The following is a 27518-nucleotide window of genomic DNA, read 5'->3' on the forward strand; positions in this document are numbered from 1 at the left end:
AGCTCTGTGCGCTACGTTACTCAATAGGACTGCTTGACCCTAACCGTTGATCAATAATTGATTCTTCTGCGTTTTTGATTCCTGTTATTGACTGGGTTTGCTAGTTTCTTTTCTCCGCTAAAGGGCACCACCGTCATGCTGTTTTCCATAAAACAACCAACGCTGTGTTAGACCGTTCAGGTTCTACATGCATGTCGTCTATGGGTAGTCCTACCAGATTATCGGTTACTATATGTTTCTTCTGCAAGAATTTAGGTTCCCGGAAGAGAGATATCGAAATTGTAATCTTAAAAGCATGGACTGCATTGGATGAGCTTCAGCCATTATATATGAAAATGCAGGTGTTCAGAGCGAAGGTGAAGTCTGTCATTTTCTACGTGATACACTCATTAAAAAATTAGTTAAACGGCACGTACACTCGTATACTACGGACAGTGTTAATCATATCTTTGCAATATCATCGCATAGGCCAGCGAATTTCTGGTAACTTATCGGCCATATCTACTATCATCAACGAGCGACGTCTACGATTTGTCGGGTAGTGCTAGAGGAGCAACCAAGAGCTGGTGGGAAATGAATTGCTCTGGACTCCACGGCACATGCGCACAAGAAATGGGACGACCTAAATCCATGCACATGCAGAAACTTACACATGATGCAAATTGTGAGCTTGAAGACCTAAGTGAGCAGGTATGAAGGCAGGAAAATCAAGCAAGTATCCCGACCAGATAGAAATATATAAAAATAGTTTATTGATAATGATATAATGAACTTTGTTAATGATATTTATTAAAATCATAAAATACAAAGTATGACACTTTTAATGTTGTTTCTTTGTAATATATATATATATATATATATATATATGTATATATATATATATATATATATATATATATATATATATATATATATATATATATATATATATATATATATTGGAAATGCTTGAAAATCTGAACTACATATTTCATAATGAGGAAAAACAAAGGGTTATGGCAATTTGTCAACTTTGGAGGAATTAATTTTTCATTTCAGATATTTTTGAGACGTTATAGATAGAAATAATCTGAAATAATAAATAAACAACACGTGGATAAATACATAAATCATGTCAGCCACAAAGCATTATTATCGCTGTTAAGTAAGCATTGCCAGATAATAACGGTATCTTTGGGCTATAGGGAATTATATTTTCTATTACACATATCAAATTCTTCCAGGCATTATATTCTCTTAGAGGATACAGTATCGCATTTATTTGTTACTCATAATACATACTTATTTCGTATATTGCAACATAATATTTAAAAGTGTTAACCAATTTTGTTGCTTATTTTTATAGTCGTTATCAGTCGTTATTTTTATAGTCGTTATCAGTCTATTGTAAAGTAAATGCTCCTTTTTCATTGTATCATTCGCTGCAATTATCAAATATATGAGAAAAAACTGATATATTTTAAAGTTTCCTACATTAGCAAATTAATATATATATATATATATATATATATATAAAAGTGAGAGAGGGGGAGAAAGAGAGGGAGGGATGAATAGATAACAATGGCGGAAGCTCGGCGTTTTCAGGTTAACTATGCTATATTCTTATATTTTTTATTTAGGCAAATGTCGGATATTTTATTGTAGAATAAACTCTTTATCAAGTCTTACATATGCTATTGCACACAATAGATAGTCATAATTATAAAAGTAAAAGAATGTATTTTATGGAGATTAGCAAGAATCAAACCTTAAACCGAAATTGATAATGATGATCGAAAAGAAAGATGGCGATCCTTTAAAAAAAAAACTTCAGCAGAGATGAAAGTTAGGATGGAAAAAATAGAAAACAATGTATTAGAACGAAAGATTTTGATAATAGTAGATGAAAATAGAAATACGCATGTATATATACATATATATATATATGTATATATATATATATATATATATATGTATATATAATTACCCTGATTTAAGTGAGGAACAGTCTAGGAGGAGCGAAGGTTCACGGAATGTTATATATATACATATATATATATATATATATATATATATATATATATATACCTCGTTATAATCCTGATTAAAATGTATTTATTTTATTATCATATTAATTTATACGTATGTAAATGTAGGAAATCTTATCTATCTTTCGTCAGTAGCGAAAATTTATAAGAATACTCATCGGTCTGTAATGCGTTTTACATAAATAAACCATAAAGTACAGAGTGTCCCAAAAGAAGCTGATGGTAAAGCAATTCATAACTTTCCGTATTTTTTATATATTTTTTCTTATTTTTCAGATTATCTAGAGTAACCCTTCCAAAGTCATCATGAATCGTTACACTACAGAAGAGCGGGCATTTATCGTAAAGTCGTATTTTCGGTTGAATGAGTCCATACCAGTAACTCAATGAGAATTTCGACGAAACTTCAACAAAAGAAATTCCCCTACTCTCAGAGCAATTAATGCCATGGTGGCTCGATTTCATGATCAACGGTCTGTATTTAACCGACCTTAATCTGGTAGACCCCTTACGGCAAGATGTGCTGAGAATCGTCAGAGATTATCAGTGAGTGTTCCGAACATCCATCCATATCAGTAAGAAGACGATCAAGTCAAATTGAGGTCTGTCGATCAATGTGGTTCCAGCAAGACGGTGCAACGGCGCATACGGCACGAACAACATTAAATCTGCTCCCGGACATAATCGGCAACCGAATAATTTCTCATGGCTGTGATATAAATTGGCCACCCCGCTCGTCAGATATAGCATATGCAGATTTCTTCCTTTGGGATTACATCAAACGGCGGGTATGCTCAAACAAACCAGCAATAATAAATACCTTTAAAACAATATAGAGGAGAAAATTAGTGCAATAAGCCCTGGAACATTAAGTGATATGCTGGTCAATGTCCTACAGTGAGCACAAGATTGTGAAAATAAAAATGGTGTACATTTGAGTAACATCGTTTTTCATAACTAAAGTTTAACCTTGTGAAAATCATACTCTAGATTAAGTTGTGTAAATACAGTAAGAATAAGTTAGCTACGATAGCTTATCTGAAGAAAATTACGAAGAATCTTCTCTACCTACATATGAAAATTGGTAAGCATAACTTGAATATTGAGGAAGTTAATGAAATTTTAAATCCGACAGCTTCTTTCGGGGCACCCTGTCTATAAAATATATTGGAATACAAATTATATAGTGAATGGAAACACGTTAACAAATCGAAATGGTAATCTTTAAAAGTTCGCAAAAACGAAAAAAAAAAAAAAGAACGGTAATAAAATCTCCTGCTTGACACTAAGTATATAGTTAACCTTCCTACGAAAAACTCAGTGGATTCGCAACTCACGAGAAGAAAGTATTCTATACCACCAATAGGTAGGAAACCTTACAGCAAACAATTAAAAATTTGATAGTCATGCCGATGCGATTGTTCATTAATATATGTATACACAGTTTCGTAGTCACTAAATTATAGCCAAAAAAATTATTCAATAGCGAGATTGCCTAGTGCGATTGCCTTACATGAAAAATAAATCATAACATTTTAATCTGCTTTTGAATATCATATAATGAGAACTGCTGCTGTTCAATAAGCGCATAAAATTAACAATTCTGTTATCATACGACTTCATTATTTTTTTTAATACTGATTGCTCAGAATCATTGTATGATGTGAAATCTATCGTTGCCAATAATTATATCGAATGCCGTCAACTATTGATTGAGATTGTCGGACTGATTTCCTCATCTTGGTTGTTATCGTCACAACGTTTCGGCCGTTTTGCCCTCCGGCTTTCATCAGGTGTTTTGTATCGAACGGGGGAATCGTTTGTTAGGAGTCTCGAACCCAACCCTTTATTATTATTACGGTTCCCCAGTTCGATACAAAACACCTGATGAAGGCCGGAGGGCAAAACAGCCGAAACGTTGTGACTATAACAATCAAGATGAGAAATCAGTCCGACAATCTCAATCAATGAAAACACCTCATCTCAAAAATACATAAAATTACTATGCCGTCAACTATATTTAGGACAAATATATTAACCTATACCCGTCTATTAATCTCTTTTTCTTGAAAACCTTCTGTCAATATTAGTTCTGGATGTATCAAGAACAGTTTAATATAATGCATGGGGTTGTTTATTATCTTAATCTATTACGGTTTTAGTGGGACTATAATATGTGAATTGGGAAAGTGCATGTTTTTACGGGGTATACGAATGGTAGACGCTGCTGTGGTAGATCCTTCGAAAAGAGCAAAGAGGGAATACAGAGACCTGAAAATACATATGGCTAATCAACCTAGGAATATTTTGTTACTTTACAACGATAAGTACATCATTGAACAAGAAAATCGGTATGTGATCCTCCTTGTGAGAAAAGCGATAGATATTCATGAACCATATATACACTATCATAAGATATGTAATTAATTCCATTTAAACAATGCGATATCCCGTTTTAGTTGTTATAAATATTCAGTGACAATACATAAAATTATGTTACTCTTAATGAACAGCTAAATAACTCATAAATAAATTACAAAATACGGACAAAATCGATTAAACATAATAAAAAAAATTCAGCAAAATCTATGACATAATGAAAGAGATGAAACCGTTCATAACGGACGGCATTGCATGCATATGCACGTGCAGTGGTTATCTTAATTATGTCCAAGATTATAGATAATTACATTTCGCAAAGAACGTAGACAAATCAATTATATTCAAGCAAAGATTACAAATTCAGATTGACTAACTCCATAGATAAATGTTACTCAACTGAGTTTGCTTAAACAGGATGATTAAAATTAACAAAACTTATGGCATTTAATCAATAGCTGCATGCTTGATAGCGAAAAAAATATTTGACGTCAAAATACTGGAACTTTTCTTTCAATTCTTAATAAGTGCACCCAAACCAAATCTAATATAAAAATATATGTAGTAAGTTTGATAAAAGTAACGGATATTAATGCATGCATTAATCTATGTTACGATCTTAATATATAATCAATCCTTTCTGAATACCAATTATACATGGAGTCGAAAAGTGCTTAGTTTTTCAATTAGTTGCGTAAACACAGTCTGGCAAATATTATTAATCATGTAGGTTTTAAAACCCTGCCTTTCTTTCAGTTCAAAATAAAATTAAATACAAAAATTGAGACATATAATCCTGCTAGATTAATGAACATGTATAAAAGTAATTGCATATTTTTGGATCATTTATATTTGTTCAAAAAGTAAATAAATATTGTGACGTTAAACGGCTGAAACAGGAGGAACAGCGTGGTATATTCTACGTTTGCGTATTTCTTTCTTTTTTACATAGGCCTCACCACTTATCAAGGCCTTGAGGCCACTCGAGGATAAGTGATAAAGACTGAACAGTAGAAATTGGACAATATAGTAATCGTTAGTAAAGGAAATTTGGTGAATTTGTTAACTAATATGGAACGGCTCATCAAAAACTTGTTTACGTTAGATTTGAAGACAACCATATTGTAATCAGCTGGAAAGCAGGGAAACGGAAGACAATTCCATAGGCGTGCAGTTCTAAGAAAGAAGCTTTTCTCAGGGAATCTACGTTTAGGTTTAGGCACAGATAAAGAGCGGGGGTAATTATTGATAGCGATTTCTCCGTCACGGGTGTTACTTGTGAAAGTTTGGCGAAGGGGGCCCATAGATTGGAGCTCAGCCGAGCACTTGTCATGAAAATAACGATAAAGCAGAGACAAACTCACAGCATCTCTTCTATGAGGAAGAGAAAAGGGCATGCCCTACGCGGCTACGAAGTCTATTTTGAACCCTAACAAGGCAGGATAAGTCCTTTCTATCAGTTCCTGCCCAGATGTGGTAACAATACTCCATCCCTGGACTACCTAGCACTTATATAACAAGAAAATTGCATCAGCAGTGATAGTGGATCGATAGAAGGATCCCACCATTTTTTCAGCGGCTTTGCCAACGGATTAAATGCATGTGTTCCACTTAATATCAGGAGTAAAGTCAAGCACAGAAGCTTGTCAAAACATGAGGCCTCCTCAAGACGAGAGCCATTTATTTTAATTGGTGCCAGATAGCGATCAGAGCGTTTATGATGTAAAGATAAACACTTGGTTTTAGATGCATTAAAAGTAACCAGCCACTCCTTTCCCCATTGCACCACATGCTCAAGATCAGAGGAGAGAGAATCGGAGAGAACTTGGTCATTTACGGTCTTAGATGTGCTACCATAAGTAGAAGTGCCATCAGCATAAATGCCTACGAATGATGTAAGAATGTGATTTGAGATGATCATTAATGTAGATCAGGAAGAGAATTGGACCCAGGATGGACCCCTGAGGGACTCCAGCGTAAATACTGAGAGTTTCTGATTTCTGCCCACCAACCACTACGCTTATGAACCAATTAGAGAGAAAGTATTTAATAATTGAAAATACATTTCCAGCTATACCGTAGCGGGAGATCTTGTTAAGTAAACCTTTATGACATACTCTATCAAAGGTCTTTGAGATGTCAAGAGCAATTGCCCTAGAAAGGAAGTCTCCATCGAGAAATTCGATATTCCTATGAGATATAAGTGTAAGCCCATCTGCTGTAGATGTAGGAAAACGGAAACAATATTGCATGTCACTAAGAAGATTATTTTTGCTGGAATGGTTGCTTACTTCTCTATTTAACACAGATTCCAGCAACTTACTCATAACGCACAAGAGGTTTATTGACCTTAATTGAGAGGGACATGAGCGACCACCTGAATTCTTAAATACAGGGCATACTGATGAGATTTTCCATGTTGATGGGAAGCAATTCTCCTTAAGACAACGTTGAAACAGTTTTGTAAGGATGGGCGATAATTCTGGTCGAAGTCTTTTGAGTACTATAATTGGAATACCATCAGGGCCGGTTTCTTTACTGGGAGCAAGGTTTTAATTAGCTTACGTAGAGATATTTGTATATCACATAGCGTGTTTTCTGATATAGGAGGACATATTTGATATTGGCGGCTTTGGTCGCAAAGGGTAGTATTAGCTGCAAGGTTCTTGGCAAAGAGTTTGGCTTTGTCTGATGCTGACGAGATTACCTCAGCTCCATTGATGATAATTGGGATGGAGCACACGTTTCTGTTCAGGATTCTGTTTGCTATTTGCAAACCAGGCTGCTGCTCAGCTACTTTTGACTAAACGGACTGAGCAGATAGCTCTTTTGCATTCTTTGTAACTTTTTTAGTGGTTATTGGCAGTCCTGAAAGCAGCTTTAGTCTCAGTACATTTATTACGTTGGAAGCAATGGAAAAGTGAGTTCTGTGCGCAATGGCAATTAACTATTCCGTCAGGTCTGATACTATACAGGACACAACCTTTTGAAACATAGAACGCAGAGGTAGACCTGATATAAATGTATGGAAGCAATCCCTGTCAGCCATAGATATACTGTACGAGGGAGATGTAGATCTGAGGATTTATTACATTTCATTTTTATGATAACTGATACAACAGAGTGGTCGGCAGATCAAAGTGGAGACAGAACGGAAGCTGAACACAGTTTAGGGCAAGTTGTGAGAAAAAAGTCTAGGAGACTTGCATACTGGCCGTCATTGTTGGGCACACGGTTGGGTTCGTGAACAATCTGAGTGAGGTCATAAGCAATGGAGAAATCATGACAGAACCTCCCCTCATCATCGGTCTTGTTTGAGCAAGTAAATCATTCCACATTGTGAACATTAAAGCCTCCACAGACATGAATATTAGCTGAAGGATAAACAGATAGGACATGTCGCATTTTATTTTACTTTAATCAAATTCCTCAGAAATTAAGAAACCATTTGCATGGGCTAACACAAGATCTCTGTATGAGATACATATATATTCGAATATTTCATTATAGAATTTCCCAATCCCTCAAAAATCGAGTTGTACTAGAGTTTGGAATCGATTAAAATTGGAAGCCATGTTTAATCTCAGGAGAGTTGCCGATGGATTGCTATTCTATACAAATTCTCAATATGAAGAATTTCCAGTGGGCAGTTGTTCTGTACATGTTATAGACATTACTATTTTGCACCAAAGAGGTTATGGGCTCGGCGGAAGACTTTATTTCGAGTGATCATAATACAAATTCGAATCGTGGCAAGTAAAAGTTTTAGGATATTTACGAATCTGAGAAATTACACAAGGAAATTAAAACAAAAGACGAAAACAAACAACCCTGATTTTTTTAATGCAACGGTCTTTGCGGAATTAATACAGGATTAGATGTCAGAAGTATAGTAATGCCAGAAACCTTAGATGATTGATTCAAACATTGCCTATATAAAAACATTATTTATAAAAAAAAATCAACCCAAAATTATCACGTTATATACCGAACTGACATCTCCAAAACGTACACAAACCGAGACATTTGCAGATTATAGTATAAGAACTGAACCCACAGCCATACTGTTTATCTCCATGATCTTTAAAGAGTAACCGCTTAATTTTAGGCTGTTTACCACCATGATTACTCAGGAAGAAAAGTGTATACTTAATTAAAGGTAGCATTTCAGAGTTAGGAGGAAACTGAGAAAATGATCACAAGAAATAAGTTACAAATATCATGAAATCTAAAAATGCCAACTTATAAACACCAAAAAAAGTATACCTTTACCTCGAATAAAAGTCAAAATTTTTTCTAAAACAATTTTTATCAGAAGTAACGGACGAGCATTATCTGCTATTATAATGGGCGAGCCAATCAGAAAAGGTTGCTACGCAGATACAAAAATGCTTAAAAAGACAATTAAAATAGTTGCGAGTTCCGTTAGCTAACATACATTTTTATGTACATGTACGTTTGACACTTCAACAAACAGTAATAAACATCTTGTCAATTTTGGGAAACGGTACATGTAATTAGGCGGAAATAGGATTTTATCAATTTTGGTCCCAACTTTAAACCTCAAAGTCACTTTGTAGCGCTAGCCGACGGCAGTCGAGTAAAGGAAATCGTTTTGAAGAGAGGTTATGTTAAAATCTCGCTAAGCAACAATAAAGATGATTTTTTTTCTGTATTGTAGTAAACGCTCCTCTAATCCTGAAAATTGAACAAAATATATTTTCTGTACAAGCCGTCACTAAACAAGGTGCACATGTAAACGTTACTTCCAATAAATGAAAACTGAACCTACATGAAACTGTATTTGATATCAAAGAAAGTGGAAAACTATATTATTTAAACAGTGCAGTCCTATCAAAACCAACCCGCCATGATTTTCAGACATGCCATATTGGTCTTGGACACTGCAATATTCCAGATATCAAAAACCTTACAGTATAATGTTGACAGAATGAAAAAAAATCAAAAACATTGACAAACTGCAACGGTGTTACACAGGGTAAAATGGTAAAGTATCAAAACAAGATGTCAGACAAGGAGGCCACGAAAATCTTATTACTTGTACAGTGAGACTTGAACGGTCAGGTGAAACCGATGGGCAGGGGAAAATTCGGGTATGCAGTAAATTTTGTAGAAGGTTATTCCGGTTAAATAATAGTTTCTTTAGAGAACGTATCTCATACTTTGCTATCAACAAAATCCGGATTGTATCTCTCTCTACATGTACGGCGAGATGCATAGACGCAATACATAGTGCATAAGAAGCGCTATTCGAATCTGTTTTAGAGCTAGAATTAATTGAAACTATAGTAGTAACTGATTGTAATAATCACGCAGGCATAGTCTTAACGCAAAACAAAGATCCAAGCATATTTATATTAAATATAATTTCATAAGAAATAAAGAAAAAAATAATCCATAATTGTAAATTACATAGTATCAGAATAAAATATCGCCGATATATTAAAAAAAAACAGCAACAAAATTAATAATGTATAAATTACATTATAAAACAGACTAATTACATTTCAGTCACACAACTACAGTTAGATTTTAATGGGCATATTTTTTCCAGAAAAATATAATGTGAACCATATCTTTTAAAAATATATTAACGGCTATATGGCATTATTAAAAGTCCCCTTCTATTTAACAACGCAAGGCGGCTTCCGTTTTTTTTTAATCTCCAATGTATTTTCCGTTTCTGAAATGCAACAGCATCATACTTGTGACAAGACTTTTGTCAATATTTGTAATGGTGTGTTTTTTTTTTTTAATTTCATTCACCTAGTGGAAGTCTCGAAAGTAAGACGAAATGATGAACACATAAATAAGTTGCTCCTTTTTCTCTCTCTTTCTCTTTCTCTCTTTTTCTCTCTCTTTATATATATATATAGGTGTGTGTATGTGTATGTATGTGTATGTGTGCTATAGAACGGATATGCATAATTAAAATTAACATGCTTTCAGTTTTACATGTTTCCTTTTAAATGAAAAAAATGATTTCTGTTATATCTAGATTTTTAACACACGTATTGTTCTTGACATTTAAGGAATATTAAACGTGGACGGAAAATAAGTTTTCTCATCTTATAAAACATTGTGTAATTGGTCAATATTTGGGTTATTAAATAGAGGTACGCTCCCTGAAAATCTGAAGATTCAATTTATAAACGCGAACTATACGACGAATAAAATTAATTCACGCTCCACTATCAACCACACAGGAACCAGAACGGTTTCATAAAAAAATTAATTTTTAACATTCCAGCACATATTTTTTTCCGTTTCAACACGAAAATAATTTTTTGCTTTTTGACTGACAAATTATAAAACCAAGAGTATGTACAGAACAGCTGTACATATAAAAGTCTTCATCTCAAATACGTGTATAGAATATTTTCCTTTCGGAAACTCTTCTAAAATTAGATATGGATTTTAAATAAAAAAAAATTAATCGATTAACCCAATTCACCATTTATAGCTTTCATAATGTATATTTTAAGTGTCTTATTGCTTTGTTAGATTACTAAAAAAGAATTAAACTAGTCTGGAGGCGTATCAAGCCTTACTCGGGGTGGGCTCACTTGGAGAAAGTGCATCATTCCTTGTAAAAGGTAGAATAGGTTGCTCCTTGCGAGAAGGTCGCACTTGTTATTTACATATGTTACATCAAGTATTGTCATTTGCTTACTTCTCGTAGCATGGAGCAAAATCCAAATCAGTAAGGTTGGAAGATGATAAAGTGTCCCGAAAAAGAAAATTTGTTTAGTTACAATTTGCCTGCATATCTCAATCGGATTATTTAAGCGCTTTAATAATTGGCTGGGCGTAACTGTCTGCAGTCATCGTTCAAGGTTTTTAAGGCAGTACGCAATACATACTTACTTTATCTCAAAACGAAAAACTGACAGGATAGGTGTCATACAACTACTCAGAACAGATACTGCACTATGACAGAAAAAAAAGACCACTATAATTCCTGTCGTATACACTGTCCAGAATAAATCCCTGACTGCTATTAAGCAGTCTGATGTCTTAAAGCAACTGAGGTTATAGAGGGACGGATATTTACTCCTTTCTCCGTGCATAAAAAAAGGTTGAATGTGAACAGATTCAGACCAGCGCCCCTAAAATATTGCACTCTGATCCATTAAAATATCATATCGGTTCTTCAATGTTGAAACGTTAGGACACTAAAGGCAATAAGCATTAGAATTATTCCTTTTCAGAGATGAGTAGCAAAGCCTAGAAACGTTGATTTTTAGAACTAACAAGTATAACCTCGACAGACAAAAGCCCTATGAAGTTATGCATTTTGTCAGATTAAATGATCGTTCACAGATTCCCGACTAGTATTTCTTAGTTCAAACTGTAATTGCTAGCGAAGTTATAGATAAACCTATTGTACTTCATTACTGGTGCTTCTCTGTAGATAATGATTAGAAGAGTCATAGAGTTACAAAACTATGCGTATTCACCATAAGATCGTACTCCTACATATATTTAACCTCATATGATATTGACGTAATATTATTTTTATACTACCAAGCCGCACGGCGTTGCCCGATCGATATATACGCAGACATATTGTATTTTAATTCATGCAATTATAGAGCCAAATCACTGTTGATTATTTTCTAATATATAAAAACGCACTACGTCGGTTCCATATTATCAAAGTCTTTCTCTACCCAAACTAAAGATCGCAGAGCTGCTCAAGGCGCCTCAATGATTGGAATTTTATTGACCGTTTTCTGATAGGCTTTTAACAGGGAAAATAGTAAAGAGACCGTAAAGGGGGGCAGGATTGAAAGAATAATCGTTTAACATTTTGCACATTCTTTTCAGTATATTTTTACTCAGTTCATAAGCGTGCCACTTTGGTACAGTGATCATGTCACCAACTTTGAATGCTGCAGTTTTTCCTTCAGTTTCGATTCCAGCTGATGGCATCCAACTAATATTTTTTTTTGTATTTCATGACTCTATAATAAAATATACGAAATCTGGATAAATTAAATGTTATATTAAATCGTATTTTAAGATCGAACAAAGCCGGGCTGCTTCCGCTAGTCCAATATATAGTAAGGATTTCGAAGTTATAAGAATAAATATTACTTTGGTACTATCAGCTAAATCTGAAACCGGAAGCTTTAGAACTACAGACCCAATCGTTAATGATTTATTTAGCATCGTTAACTACCAAGAAAAAGATGGAATGGTAAAGAAGTAGACAACGTTAAGCTATGAATATATCTTGATCGACTAATATTCGACTTACCCCGACATGTTCAACCGTTTTGTTTAAAATTTCAGCTTTTAGCAGCAATTTTCGCCAGCTAAAAATCAAATATAAAATTTGTTAGAGGTCCAAATTTCACTTCGGTAGATTTAACGTTCAGATAGGTGTTCGATAGAGAATTTTTGTACGCACAGCGACGAAGTAACTTTTTTTTTTATCTATCTATCTATCTATCTATCTCTCTCTATATATATATATATATATTTCCCTCTCTATCTCTCTGGTACTCTCTCCCTTTCTCTCTCTTCATATATATATATATATATATATATATTGTGTACGCATCTTAATAGAATAACATCGACTTCGTAATCAGTAATGTAAGCACATATGCAAACTGATAATTTATGGTATTTCCTTCTACATTCCACACCCAACACTTTTACGTTTATAACTACTTTGGCACTTCACTTTCGTGTTCAGAGTATTAGCTAGTGAAATAAAAACTCATTGATCATTTATCGTTACTCATACAGTATAAGTAGAATTGTATTTCATAAGAAACAAGTAATTAACGCGTTCATGTAAATAAGCACTGTATGACTAATTTGATAGTATTTTTCTTTCGTTGTGAGTGAGCTTACGTACGGAGAGAATTGCCGACTAATGTAAATGATAAACGATATATTTGAAGATTAAAACTGAGCTAACATCATATTGTCGGCCTTGTAGAAATGTAAGTGTTGTGAATAAAAGCGCCGTGCTATAATGTGGACAACTTGTGCGCTTACATCTCGAGTGGAACGTTTACTTATTAGTTTTTCAATAAAAGGTTGGGAATGATTGACGTATCACGAGGAGTGAATTGACACAAGTTTTGTTCGTCAGGTTACTCGGCATTGAAATGCGATAGAAATGCATCCAGGATCATAGAAAAATACTTAGTAGAAAAACGTATTCCCGATATATGTTTTTCATGCATGATTTTAGATATTAATAAAAGTATTATTTTTTGTCAGTACAAAAAAAAAGAATTTACATGCATACTCATTTCTCTATGTATCACACTATCTAATTAACTTCAAAAGAAAAAAATACTGGGAACTGCTAGTAACATGAAGAAAGACGATACCGACGTGTTTATTATTCAAGACGCTTAAAAAGTAAACTGAATATTTACTAAAAATATATATATATATTTTTACATAGGCATCACCACATTATCAAGGCCAAGAGGTCACTCAAGGATAAGGGTTAAAGAATGTACAGTAGAAATTGGACAATGTAGTAATCATTAGTAATGAAAATTTGGTAAATTTGATAACATATGGAACGGCTCATCAAGAACTTATTTACATTAGACTTGAAGACAGCCATATTGTAGTCAGCCGGAAAGCAGGAAAACGGAAGACAATTCCACAGGCGTGCAGTTCTAAGAAAGAAGATTTGTTCATTGAATCTACGTTTAGGTTTAGGCACAGATAAAGAGTGGGGGGAATTATTGATAGTGTTTACAGCTAGACGAGTGTTTCTTGTGAAAGTTTGGCGAGGGGGGACCATAAATTGAAGCTCAGTCGAACACTTTCCATGAAAATAACGATACATCAGAGACTAGCAACATCTCTTCTGTGAGATAGAGGTTGCAAGGAAGAGAAAAGGACATCTCCTACGAGGCTACGAAGTCTATTTTTAACTCTATCAAGGCAGGCCAAGTCCTTTCTAGCAGCTCCTGCCCAGATGTGGCAAAAGTATTCCATCCTTGGACGTACTGAAGACGAGAGCCATTCATTTCAATTGATGCCAGATGTGGATCAGAATGTTGATGATGTAAAGAGAGAAGCTTTGTTTAAAATGCATTAAATGTAACCAGCAACGCCTTACCCCATTGTACTACGTACTCAAGATCAGAGGAGAGAGAATTGGAGAGAACTTGGTCGTTTACTGTCTTAGATGTGCTACCATAAATGGTAGTGTCGTCAGCATAGATGTCTACAAATGATGTAAGGATGTGATTTGGAAGATCATTGATATAGATCAGGAAAAGAGTTGGGCCCAGGTTTGATCCCTGAGGGACACCCGCATTAATACTGTGGGCTTCTGATTTTTGCCCCTCAACTACTACTCTTATGAATCTATCAGAAAGAAATTATTTAATAATTGAGAAGACATTTCCAGCAATACCATAGCTAGAGATCTTATGAAGTAAACCTTTATGCCATACCCTATCAAAGGCCTTAGATATGTCAAGAGAAATTGCCCTAGAAAGGTTGCCTCCGTCGAGAGATTTGCTAATCCTACGAGATATAACTGTAAGCACATCTGCTGTAAATCTAGCAGAACGGAAACCATATTGAGTGTCACTAAGAAGGTTATTTTTGTTTAGATGATCGATTACTTCTGTATTTAACATAGATTCCAGCAACTTACTCATGACGCACAGGAGACTTATTGGCCTGTACTGAGAGGGGGATGAGCGATCACCTGAATTCTTAAATACAGGGCAAATATTTAATATATATTTTGTTCCTTGGAGAATATGTTGTGTGATATTTGATTTTCATTTATTATTATTGATTACCACGAAACATAATGGACGGATCCAATGAGAAAAGAAAAAAAACAAAGAAAAACAACAACAGACGAAAAGAATGAGAAAAAAACATAACAGTTGGACTAAAAACAAGTCAAAATGCGTAATTCATTCATAAATGAATTGTTTATGTTAAAAGATATACACGCACACACATAAGTGGAAAGTTTTAAAAAATTGTTTTGATATGTGACTTTAAGTGTTATGAAAAGGTGAAAATAAAAACGAAACATACACTGATCCTAAATACCGGTCAATGGGTACTTTAGCGTAGGAATCAATTGATATAGACCGACATCTAGTTGTAAATTGTTTTGTTTTAAAAGGATACACACATACACACAGAGAATGTGAAAAAATAATTATGCAGTTTATATGCACACAGTGTAAAGAAAAGAAATCAGTGTCATTAATTTTATTGTTGAAAATGTGGGTCACAGCGGAATTGTTTAAGGACACCTGCCTATAAACATTTTGTGACATGTAAACTGAACTGTACTTTAAATCGTATTCGTTATTTTTCAGAACGAAATACTGAAATTGTAAAAAAAAATAGATGCAGAAATGAAAAACTGTCTGTTCATAGTTAAACTTTTCGGCTTTAAAAGTGTTTGTTGTTTTTCGAAAAGAAAAGGGACAATTTTGTGAAACGGGCTTTGCTGTTGTAACATATTTTTTGTCTAGAGTGCGAAAAAGAAAAACAGTTGATCAAAGTTTTGTATAAATCATAGTTTAATGTATGATGTATTAATGTATTTCTTAATGGTTTTTATGATATTGCAAACTGTCTTAAATGTATGTATACTGTTATTGTATTTTTTGGCATTAATTCAAAGTCATAAGTAGGTATATACATTAAAATGGAAGGAAACCAGTCATAGGAAAGTGAAACGTTATGAAGACAGATGTTTGTCTTAGAAATAAGTTAGACTGTTAGAGAAGGACAACATAGAATATTACGGATTTTGAGAGTTTTTCAGATATGATAAACCAAAAGAGAGATTTTCTTTTTTGTTAATTGCTTTTGGTATTTTTTCAAGTCCATAAACATGTTTCGCAAGATGTGAAGCTTGCCCGGTAAGCATTAGAAATGCCCTGTTCGAAAAAATAATGGATCCTGTGTAGATTGGGTGCTTATAAACTGGGCACAAGTGACGGCTCCAAGCAGAGTAGTAAGTCTTTGCTCAATAAATTAAAGGCAGGCGGTGAAGGATACGTGAATCCTTAGGGTATTAAATGGATTATGAGAGTCAGTACAATAGAAAAATCAAATATAGTTTTATTAGGCGGGAGAAAAGTAAAATATACCGTAGATACGTAAGAAGATATAACCATATATTTTTTGGCCATGCATGAATGCGGGACATCTCTGCTGGATCTTGGAAGCTTTGATTAGGAAAAATAAATAAAACTCACAGTAATCAGCCATAGTTAAAGTTTATTGCTCAAATAGGTATTGTGACGCAAGGGATGTGGTTATTTAGTAAAGAGTGATATCTTCTAAGTCTTCATCAAGTTCAAAGCGTCCGAGCAGGGAAATCCGAGCGAATCGGTGTGATGAAAAGGTATATCTTAATAATTGGGAGCCAACCATTAGAATTTAAGTAAATGATCTTTGAGTATATCACAAAAAGAGAAAATAGTTACAAAATGAAACAAAGCAATACTTAGTTGAACAACCAGGCAAAAAAAAAAACGATCAGGATACTTTTCGACAGAAGAAGTTGTCGATTTTTACGACAGTTTACATCATAAGGATGGCTGGATGAAGCAGCTGACGTGGATCAGGCGAAGCACAATCTACACCCAAAAAGTAAATGGTAGGAAGATCAGATATATTGTGATTGTAAACAAAATATGAAGTCAGTTGAAAAGGGCTGACTAAAGGAGTTTGGGGGGGCTGATCTTTCTTAGCCAAGTTGTTGTATAGATATAGAGAAAAATGTACAAGAATTTAAAATTACGTACATTTCTTGAAGAAAAACATTACATAAGTAAAAATGGGATTAGAAAACCCCAGATGCTAACCTCGTAAGCAAGGTTCAGGAAGAGGGTCAAAAATGGAATTTTCGCATTTTTGCATTGTTCAGTTTTCACATGATATAGTTTACATCTGTTCTTTGACAAGCAATTTAATTATTCAATTCTTTTTTATGAAAACTAAATTAAAATAAGATCAGTTAGAAGAACGAATAATAGAAAAAACTATTTGCAAAACATATTGAAAAATAAGTTAGGTCGAAAATACGTTAGAAGTATTCTTTGTCTGCAGAAATGTGTTGGGCATGTGTTAACCATGCATGTATAAGCAACATGAGTTCAGGCCATGTGAGTCGAGGACGTTCTTAGACATGTGCATGACGTCATAACAGAAAATGAATTCTCAATATAGGTTGCTAGTTTTAGGAGATTAGACAGAGATGGACAGACGGGGGCAGGAGGAAGACGAGTCCGGATCAAATCAGAGGACCTCCTTCCCCTTTGGAAGCGAAGAGTCAGATAGTTTTAATCCTGGAACCAATCATCATTTCAAGCGGCAGAATATAATAAACAACACATAATATTCTGTGACTGCGTCTTCGTGTTGTGTCATTCTTCAACAATTAAAGGTAATGTTTAACATCCTTTATATGAACATTGTTATAATTATCTTTGTGTATAAGTCATCTAAGTAATGTGTCCCCCATCTCCATCATAAGAAATGACTGCCCTCGTCTATCTTTAAAATGTGCCAGATATATGTCTACCCAATATAACGCCCCCTAGGCAATATATATATATATATATATATATATATATATATATATATATATATATATATATATATATATACATATACCTCCAGTAAAAAAAAGGTTGTAAAATATCCTTATTACGCGGAGTTTGGAAGAATATAAATTTCTTTTTATCAGAGAAAAAAAAAACTAGAGCTAAATATCTGTGTGCTTAAAGCATTGCCTGAAAAGTCACTCCATGATATTAAGCATAGCGTGTAAAATACAGTTGGTGTAGAGTAATGTTTGTAAACTAATGCTTACATAAGATTTGTTAAAAAGGGATAAAATGATGGAAAAGGAAGGAAAAACAAATCAAACCGTATGGTGTGAGTCCGAACTATAATATAATCTTCTGTAAATGTTCCGAAGCGAAAATTGAATGCAGAGGTTTCAGAGTCTGCAGAATATTTTTTAAATTATTGTGAATTCTTTTTACTTCCAAAAACAGTGCGACCATCAACAACGCGGCACATTCATCTTTAGAAATATTTTAAATTTATCGTGTTAGTTTCATTTGCTGAATATGGTTTTGTAATAACCGCAAATACAGTTACCTTATAAGAAATAGTAAGAATTTTTAGACATTTTTTGAGATTTTTAATATAACCGCGAACACGCACACTTATATATAAATATATAATAGAGAAAGATAAGTGGCTTGAAACATTGCTGATTAATATATATATATATATATATATATATATATATATATATATATATATATATATATATATAAAAGAGTAAAGGAAGAATATAGATGTTGTATAGGCGTGATGCATGAACGAAACTGAACACACAAAAAAGGTATTTTTTATTTTTTATTTTATTAACATTTGTGGATCCATTTATTTTTACCAAAACATCATTATACAAATCACTAAATATGAACTTAGTGGTTGATGCATCCGGAATGGTTAAGGTCAAGAATAGCTCTTTTTTTTAAAAAGAAAGGGGCAAAACATGTCTCTTCAAAAGAAATAAAACATTCAAATACCTGAAGTCGGAAAAAGAACCATTTCTGCCTTAGGATATTTTTTGAAAAGGCTACCCGATACCGCATACTGTTTTTTTTAGGTAAAGCATAACGCTTTTAATTAAAGGATCTTGATTTTTATTTTCCTTATGTTGGAAATTGCTTAGACATACTTCTGTGAATAATTTTCCCTGTGCTGTTGTGGTGTTATTCAATTGAAGAAAATTTGGCGATGAGATGAGATAACAAATTTTACCACGCCCATCTCAACACCATCATTTAGCAGGTGTAGAACTTGGCTACTATCTAATAGTTATTAGCACGTTGACAATAATTATATACCCTACCGAAGAAAGTTTTAAAAAATCTAAAGCTCTGTTAAAAATTCAAAACTCTACATAGACAGGAATAGAAAAAAATCGTGTGTTTCACCAAGGTTTACAATATTAAGTCTTAAAAAAATATGCACATGCACACTTTGATACTTTTGATTAAAGAAGTCGCTTTAACGTTAGGCATTCACTATCTGATCTTCACTCGTCGAATTCGGTAACAGCATAACAGGTAGGAGGTTTCCAATCAGTCACTGTGCCTATATAGTAAATATTATCACCTAGTATTTTAAAAAGAAAGTCGTATTTAAATAAAAAAAAGTCTGACACGAGTTTAAAAAAGTGCAACTTCATCATGCCTGACGGGAGCAGTATTTTATTTAAAATTACACCCTTGACAATACCATTATTGTTATAGACCGTTGCAATATATCGATGGATGATTGAGTTAGATTCCACAAATTTATATCAGATCTACCTCTGCGTTCCTGTTTAAAATGGATGTGTCCTCTATAGTATCATACCTGACGGAATGATTTATTGTAGGCATAGACCGTTTCATATCCTCGAAAAAGTTCCAGCAAAAACTAATAGCCAGCTGCGCTTCTATCCAGAATATGCTGCTGCCATTTCACACAGAAATCAGTTTTTCCATTGCTTCCAACGTAATAGATGTACTGAGTTTAAAGCCGCCTGCAGATCCGCTAGCAATCTCTGTAAAAAGTAATTAAAAAAGCGACAGAGTTGTATACTCAGTCTGTAAAGACCAAATAGCTTTGCAGCGGCAAGGTCCAATCAGTTTTGTGCAAATAGCAAACAGAATCCTGAACAGAAGTGTGTGCTCTATCCCAACAATTATCTATGGCCATGAGTAAATCTCGTCAATATAAGACAAAGACAAACTCTTTGCCAATATCTTTGCAGCTAAGTCTACTCTTTATGGGAAAGGCTGCCAGCCCCTAGTATATCTGAAAAAAAACGCTATGCGGCATACAAATATACGTACGTAAGCTAATTAAAAATCTTGATTCCAGTAAAGCAACTGGCTCTGATGGCATTACAATTATAGTGCTTCGAAAGCTTCAAGCAAAACTAGCGTTCATACTAATAGACTTTTTTAAAGGCTGTCTTATGAAGAAATGCTCCTCAACACCTTGGAAGGTCTCATCAGTAAAAATGAATAATTTACCTTGTGCTGTTGTGGTGTTATTCAATTGAAAAACATTTGGCGATGAGATGGGATAACAAATTTTACCATGTCCCTCTCAACACCATAATTTAGCAGGTCTAAAACTTGGCTACTGTCTAATAGTTAATAACACTTTGACAATAATTATATACCCTACCGAAGAAAGTTTTAAAATTCCAAGGCTCCGTTAAAAATTCAAGACTCTCCATAGAAATTTAAAAATTCAAGTGATCGCTCATCTCCCTCTAAGTACAAACCAAGAAGTCTCCTGGGCATCGTGGTTGAAATCTGTGTTAAATAGAGAAGTAGTCAACTATCTCAGTAAAAACACCAATGTTAATGGCGTGCAATATGTTTTCCGTTCTCCTAGATTTACGGCAGACGCGCTTACAGTTATATCTTATAGGAATAACGAATCTATCAATTTAGGCTTCCTCTCTAGAGAAATTGCGCTTGGTATTTCATGGCATTTTACAAGGTATGGTATGAAGGTCTTCTTCTCAAGGTTTCCAGCTATTGAATTGCTGGAAATGTCTTCTCAATTATTAAAACAATTATGAGAGTAGTGGTTATTCGGCAGAAATCAGAAGCTCTCAGTAGTTATAGTGTTGTCCCTCTGGGGTCCATCCTGGCCCAACTCACTTCCTGATCTACATTGATGATCTTTGACATCACATCTGTAAATCATTCATAGACATTTATGCTTACGACATTACACTCTCTGGTAGCACATAAAAGACCGTAAACGATTCTCTCGCCTCTGATCTTCAGCATGTGGTACAATGGAGATAGAGGTGACAGGTTACTTTTAATGCATTTAATACCAAACTTCTATTTCTACACCATTTACGCTTTGATGCCAATTTGGCATCGGTTGAAATGAATGGCTCTCGTCTAGGTGAGGCTTCATGTTTTGACAATCTTCCAGGCTTGGCCTTTGTTCCTAATCTGAAGTGGAACACGTATATCAAATCCCTTACCAAGGTCGCTGGAAAAATAGTGGGATCCTTCTACCACTCCAGCAGATATCTTACTTCTGATGCAATTCTATACCTATGTAAAACCCAGGTGCGGCCACTGATGGAGTACTGTTGCCATATCTGGTCAGAGGTTGCTAGAAGCAGCTTATCTTGCCTTGACAGAGTTCAAAATAGACTTAGCTTAGCTGAGTGGGGGTGCCCTTTTCTCTTCCTTGCAACCTATTTACAACAGAAGAGACCTGTCTCTGCTTCATCGTCTTTTCATGGCAAGTGCACAGCTGAGCCTCAATCCATGCCCCCCTTGCTAAACTTTCACAAAAACACTCGTTTAACCAAGATCACTATCAATAATATCCTATATCCTTATCCGTACCTACACCTAAATGTAGATTCCACGAACAAAGCTGCTTTCTTAGAACTACACGTCCGTGGAACTCTCTTCCATTTGCCTGCTTTCCAGCTGACTATACTCTGATTGTCTTCAAGTTCAACGTAAACTAGTCCTTCATGAACTGACCCCCTAAGTATTCAAATTTACAAAATTCCTCCTACTGATGTTTACTACGTTATAATCACTTCAATAATGTATACCCATTATTCTATATCCTTGGGTGACCTCCGGGCTTGGAAAAGTAATGATTCCTATGTAAATAAAAAATTGGCGAACCAAATCAATACAAGATACTGAAATCTGTTTTGCTCCAATTAGTAATTTTCTTTACACATTTTACATAAGATCTTTTGTAAGTTAAATTTTCAAGCGTTATCAGCAATAATAAAAATCTATTTCCACTCTAATGTATAAATACATTTTAGCTTGTGACTGTGGTCAATCAAAAATGAGGTATATTCTAAATCAGCTGGATGAGCTCGCACGTGCATGTCCTGCTGTAATGACACGTAAAAATTAAAACTATCTTGATGACTGTACATTCATAAATTAATCAATTCATATATATATATATATATATATATATATATATATATATAATATTTCACACGAAGTTACTTTGTGTGCGGAGCATGGTTCTTAGATTAGTTTTCTTCGGGATAACCTCGAAGAGTATCGATAATCTATTGAAATAGTCAGTTAGGCTAGTATACACTCATGAGCTAAAAAGTGGGGCAAGGGTGGAAGAAGGAAGAAATCGATTTTTCAATATTTTTCCATGACATTTTGTTAATTTTTACTGAAAATTTCTATTATGCAGATCATTATAATTATAGCATATAATAATAAGTAAAAAGAATTATAGTAAACATCTTCGCGAGGATATAAAAAAACGAATTTCAAGATTATGGCAGTCTCAAATGACTTACAAGCTATTTTTTTATATTTTAAGAAAAGAAAATGTGAAAACATTTTTTCTGCGGTGAAGCGAATTGGTCAAAGGTTTAAAGCCGAACGCTTGGTAAAAGGGAAATCTGGATCTGGTTGCCCTAGTGCATCCACTTTGAAGGGCGATCACAGGTTTAAATGAACTGTTTTGAAAGATCGAAAGAAAATTATGTTGAGCATAGCAAAGAATCCAAAATCTTTCCAGACATACAATATCTAGACGAATAAAAGAAATCGGAGTTTCCTCTAAAAGGTGTGCAAAGAAACCATTTTTATCTAAGAAGAACATCAATGATAGAAAGAGATTTTTCTTATATTATGGAAAGAAAGATACAGACTAGTTCAGGAATGTTTTCTGTTTAGATGAATCAGGATTTGGACTTGTTAGTCATGCTCCCGATGCGCCCTATGCTTCCGAACGGTGCAATCGAAGAACTGGAGAAAGATGTTCGCTAACTTGCATAAAAACGACAGTTAAACACGGGAACGGAGGGACAATGGTATGGTGAATTTTAACACCAGCAGGAGTTGGGGAGCTTATTAGATGTTAAAAGTCAATCAATGCAAATGAATGCATTCGAATATTAGAAACAGAAATGTTACTAAGTATTCAGAAGCTGAGAATATCCCAGAACATTAATTTTTTCCAAATGATAATGCCGTGCACACACTGCTAAAGTCACGGAAAAATGCTTTTCTGATAACTCAATTGATGTGATATTTTGGTTAGGTCAATGCCCCGATTTAATCCCAATCGATAATATTTGGTTCATAATATCTCGTGCATTGCCGGAAGAATTTTTTGAACAGTTACAAACTGTGGGAAGCTGTGCAAAGCGAATGGAATAGCATCTCCTCTTCACAGTGTTCCACTTTGGTTGAGAGCGTATGTAGAAGGATTGATCTTTTAAAGAAATCAAAATGGAATGCGGTTAAATCCTAAGCATTTATTAAAGTCCTGTCTTGTTCTGTGTTATTAGTCTCGTTTAAGTATTTTTGTTCAATTGTTCTTTGTTCAGTATAGCTTTTAGTGCAATAAAATGCATAACATTTGTTTGGCCATTTTTTTCTTTTTTTTTTTTTTGCTCACGAGTGTATATATAAAATCATAAAATACGCAATAGCTTCTCTTTTATGCAAAGTAGACTGCAATGTAATTTGGACTGAATCACTGCTTAGAGGCATATGGAGCATCTTTTTGGTGCACCGCAATGGGTCCCTTACTAGAGCAGGCAATCAATCGATTAATGAAAAAATAGGCGATTTAATTAAATTCGATGACAATAAAATATGGAAACGTGAGCCATTCGTTTATTATATTCCAACCTCTTGCGACTTCGTGTTCTCTGGTAGTATTTATAACCAGTATAGTTATCATTAAGTAACAACAACAACAACAACAACAACAGCAACATCAATAATAATAATAATAATAATAATAATAATAATAATAATAATGATAGCAAGAAGAAGAAGAAGAAAGAAGAAGAAGAGAAGAAGAACTACAACAACCTCTATTCAAACGTACTAACAAACATTTGTTTAGGGCAGTTTTTATAAAACTAGATGTTATTTGCTTTTATTCTGAAAATCGTTCACCATCACCGATAACTCACAGTCGCTGAGAAAGTAAATTCGTATATTTCCCTATGTCCTTAAAGTTCGATAGTTTAACGCTTTATTAGCTATTTGTGTCTCCTGGCAAAGTTTCAAATAACAGCGGGCAATACAACGAGAAGACAACTAAATTATCCATCTAATACGTAAGGGTTGAATTTGCTCTCATTTTAAACGAGTTCTCTCTTCTGACTCTTTCATTAGCGTTTTCTTTTTTAATGTGAGTATAACAGTTGAACACCTCGTTCAACACCTCTGTCCACCTCGCGCCATTCGCCCGACGCAGTGATGATTGGGATGACCTCGGAACTATTCCATCATCAGAGACATTGTTTGGGCTCGGAGCCGAGTCACAAGCTAAGAGCTGCAAGGAAGGCAAAGCAATAAAGGGAGAAAACTTAGCGACCCTTTAATACTGTCTATAACTTAGTAACACACTGGGATTGCAATCATGCGCCGGGAAAAATGACCTCTTGACATCAATCAAGCCTCCAATCAAATGACGAGAGTGAATAATTGGTCGTTAGACACATGGTTTGCCTTTGTCTTCTCAGTGTTTTATACTTTCTTTATTTTCTAAACAGGTTGATTGCTCTTTTTCAAAGATCGTCGTTTACTAAACATAGTTGAGGTACATGATGCCGTGACCAATAATATCGCTGAGACGAAACTGACATTTGTCACATTATTTAATCTACAAAAAGTGATTTGAAAAATTATAGTTATTTAGTGGTTATAAAAAAGATAAAATCAGTGAAGTTATTACATGTTAAATCATGCATTAAAACAAGAATAACAATATTCAGAATATCCTGGTTCTTCATGCACACATTTAAAGCATATATGGAGATTATAAAAATTTCGACCGATTCGATATGACAATGAAAACAAACGTCCGGACGAAAAAGTAGTATATATATTTTTAACAATATTGTACGAATGTAATCAACAATCTCTCTCTCTCTCTCTCTCTCTCTCTCTCTCTCTCTCTCTCTCTGTATATATATATATATATATATATATATATAAATATATATATATATATATATATATATATATATATACATATTTTAAGATTTTTACATTATCTATCGATAAGTGTATTTTGATATGAGTTTCTATCTTTAGGGGGTATGTTGACATATGACTCATCTTACTTATTTATAAACATAAACATGTATATATATATATATATATATATATATATATATATATATATATATATATATATATACCGTCTATGTACTTTATTGATTTACCTCGATAGTTATACAGTAACACGTGTTCCGTCGAATGTGAGAGTCACCAGCGGGCGAAACCACAAAACCCGGAGTCTGGGGCGTAATTGCTTAACTAAGATGCCCCTTATTAAAATGCCCGCTACTCTACCGTTTAAAATTCTCCCAATTTTTGTTATTGTTTCCTGCCTAACGGAATAAATGTATAAAATATGTATGTATATTTATAACCTTCAATATATATATCTTGTTAACCAATTCATGTTGTTATAAATTTACCTATCTAGTTATTTTTTATGAAATTGTTTCTTCTATATTTGACTCATTTCCATTTTATAAACATTGATATATATATATATATATATATATATATATATATATATATATATATATATATATACAAGCCACGTTATATTCTGTAGGCTGCTTCATCTTTCAACAAGGGACATCCAGGAAAGCGGTATAATGCTGATATCTGATATATACCCACCCAACCCAACTTGGCACGCAAACTGAATATAGAAGTTGGAAAATATAACATAGATACACACCTTTCTATTTGTATTTCATTTCCTCCCACTAAAATCTCTTCAAATAATTCTTTCTGCCTTTTTCTTATATTCTTTCTAGCCTTAAAGAATACAGCTCCAATAAATCCCTCTATGCAAGTGCAGAAAGGGGAGTTATGAATATATGCGTTATAGTACAGTTCTGGTGTAGACTCCAATAAAGAACAGTGTATCGAAGAAATAGGAAATTTACAATGAGACAAGGTACATTTAAATAAGGTCTTTTCGCAGGGATACGTTTAAATACCCCAATAAAAGTTAACACCTCATTTAGTAACAAAAATATGGGCACAGAACTAATCTTTGAAAAGTACCTGAAATGTCATTAATATAAAAATAAACTGTATCCGATTTTCCAGGAATTTCCCTTTTATCTCACTGTAACATTCAGAACCCTACAGGCAATCTATAGCAAGCATGTGCAGCTGAATAAAGATATCTTGACTAGTCTTTACTTGCTAAATATATTGAAAATCACTAAATCACATGTATCTTTCACATACATAGATGTGATAACATTCAAATAAAAAATAAGATAACACAAAACACACACCAATACCTTTCAACGAAAAAGGTAATTCTGCATATGAAATATGCTAATCACCGATCTCCTAATTAAAAATAGTACATTAAATCTCTATCAAATACCCAAATATAAACGAATATTTACAATTATTCTAAACAACATATATTAGTAAAACAAAAAAAAACAACTTAATAAATTTAAAGAAAAGTATATTAAATCTACTAGACGAAGAGCAAATATAAATATATAAATGTACTGAGTACTTCTATATAAAAAATATACATGTATAGAACTAAGATTAAAGCAAGACGATCTCTCACAAATAGACTCGTAGGCAGTAATGGTTTCAAGCAGACGGAGTTAAGATACATTTCTTTCTGAAATCAAATATACATGGTGACCAAAAAAAAACGGGCCCCAACTCTAATTAGACACCATTTCTTTTGTTTTGTCCGAAAGAAATGAAAACTTGGTCATAACTAGTTTATTATATTAAAAACATCACATCAAAACACTTGGGTCTTTGGCCTATTTTTCTCCGTTCTACACTATATGTTCTAGATGGTCTCAATTTACCTTATTTTTTTTTTGGGGGGGGTCATATGTACTTCCGACATACCACATTGATAACATACCTATTTATCTAATTAATTTGATACTCATGAAATTTATCTTCCCTTGATAAAAATGTACCTTTGTTTTGAAAATTCCCATCATCTAAGTAAGACATCACTATT

Source organism: Euprymna scolopes, chromosome 8 (genome assembly GCF_053919585.1).
Source record: "Euprymna scolopes isolate OS-2025 chromosome 8, ASM5391958v1, whole genome shotgun sequence".
Lineage (NCBI taxonomy): Eukaryota > Metazoa > Mollusca > Cephalopoda > Sepiida > Sepiolidae > Euprymna > Euprymna scolopes.